Source organism: Papio anubis, chromosome 6 (genome assembly GCF_008728515.1).
Source record: "Papio anubis isolate 15944 chromosome 6, Panubis1.0, whole genome shotgun sequence".
In the NCBI taxonomy this organism is placed as follows: Eukaryota; Metazoa; Chordata; class Mammalia; order Primates; family Cercopithecidae; genus Papio; species Papio anubis.
The window spans coordinates 34,120,040-34,122,250 of NC_044981.1; positions in this window are offsets into that span (position 1 = coordinate 34,120,040).

Below are 2,211 nucleotides of genomic sequence, written 5' to 3' on the forward strand. Positions count from 1 at the left end.
AGCTAGAGGTAGTCAGATAACCAAGTTCTAGCCTCTGAGATATGAAGAGAAGTCGGCCTTGAGCATTTGGGGAAAGACAAGAAGAGAGCATGGGCCAGGTGCCATGGCTCACACCTGTAATCCCAGCACTTTGGGAGGCCGAGGCAGGTGGATCACCTGAGGTAAGGAGTTCAAGACCAGCCTGGCCAAAATGGTGAAACCCCGTCTCTACTAAAAATACAAAAAATTAGCTGGGCGTGGTGGCAGGTGCCTGTAGTTCCAGCTACTCGGGAGGCTGAAGGCAAGAGAATTGCTTGAACCCAGGAGGTGGAGGTTTCAGGGAGCCGAGATCACGCCACTGCACTCCAGCCTGGGCAACAAAAGCGGAACTCCGTCTCAAAAAAAAAAAAAAAAAAAAAAAGAGGGTGTGCAAGAAGAAACTCTCTGCTCCTTCTCCCCCCTTCCCAGCCGCCAACTACTCCATGCTTCCTGCCTTTGAGTATGGTGGGAACATGAAGTCAGGAGCTGCTCCTAAGGCATGTGGCAACCTTGAAGAGAAGGTCAAGAGAAAGGCAGAGCTACCAGCCACCAAAAGAATGCCAGCACTTCCTATGTCTAGGCTTTGGATTCATGAGAAATATATGTTCCTATTTGCTTCAGCTGTAATTACTTGGGTTTTTCTGCAACTTACAGCTGAATGCAATCCTAACTCATAAGCCTGTGGTTAAAAGGGGATTCACTGATCACAAAACTGCAAGATCCTAGGGCCGGCACGACATGGAAGTTTCTTTCTTTTTTTTTTTTTTTTGAGGCGGAGTTTCGTTCTTGTTGTCCAGGCTGGAGCGCAGTGGCACGATCTCGGCTTACTGCAACCTCTGCCTCCTGGATTCAAGAGATTCTCCTGCCTCAGCCTCCCGAGTAGCTGGGATTACAGGCATGTACCACCATGCCCGGCTAGTTTTGTATTTTTAGTAAAGATGGGATTTCTCCATGCTGGTCAGGCTGGTCTCAAACTCCTGACCTCAGGTGATCCGCCCACCTCGGTCTCCCAAAGTGCTGGGATCACAGGTATGAGCCATCGCCCCCGGCAACATAGAAGTTTCATTCAGTTCGCTGTCCCTCACTCTCTGGGCATCTCCACCGAGGGGTCGGTGAGCTTCTGCTTGCATACCTGGAGGATGGGAACCTCAGTACTGCCTAAGGTAACTCATGTTTGATGGCTCCTGGGCATATACAATCTTTATATTAAGGCAAAATTAAATTCCCTACAATTTCCACCCATTTTTCTTAGTGTGAATAATTGGGAAAGAAAAAGGAATCATAAGGCCAGGCATGGTGGCTCACGCCTGTAATCCCAGCACTTTGGGAGGCTGAGGCGGTGGATCACCTGCAGTCAGGAGTTTGAGACCAGCCTGGCCAACATGATGAAACCCCATCTCTACTAAAAACACAAAAATTAGCCAGACATGGTGGTGGGCGCCTGTAATCCCAGCTACTAGGGGAGGCTGAGGCAGGAGAATTGCTTGAACCTGGGAGGCAGAGGTTGCAGTGAGCCGAGAGATCAAGCCACCGCACTCCAGCCTGGGCAACTCTGTTTCAAAAAAAAAAAAAAAAGGAATTGTAGAAGCGGGGCAGTGGAGTTAGATGGTAGAGTGCCAACATTTTCTGATTATGTGAAATTGGGCAAGCTCCTCTCTGAAACTTGGTCTCTATCTATAAAGTGGAGATGAGAAATTCTCCCTCCTGGGTTCCTTGTGAGCATTTGCTGGCAGAGAGTAAGCTCATAGCAATTGAGAGTGGTCTGACCCCTTAACACATGAGTTGTGTCAGCTAGCTGTCACATTTGAGAATTGTGTCCAGAAAAGAGGTGAGAGCCCAGGACACTGATGCCTCTGATGCAGGGTGACTAACATGGGCCATTAAAACTCCTTACCCGCAAGGGTGTGTGTGTCTGTGTGTGCACATGTGCCCGCTTGTCTCTTTGAGAACCAGCGGGACAAGGAGGGCATCCCAGGTAGGCGTGACTGCTCCCCAGAAATGGAGGGCCTCCCAGGCTGGCTGGGCCTCCTTCACAGCTTTGTCTCCAGTATCCAATCTGTTTGGCCACATCCTCTCCAGCCCCAGACCCATCCCTTGTTCTTCTGACCTGCCTGAAGCCTGCCCTGGTGGGCCAAAGGCCTGATGCAACTTCAGAGAAGATGCTGACTCAGAGAGAATATGCAGGAGACTGGG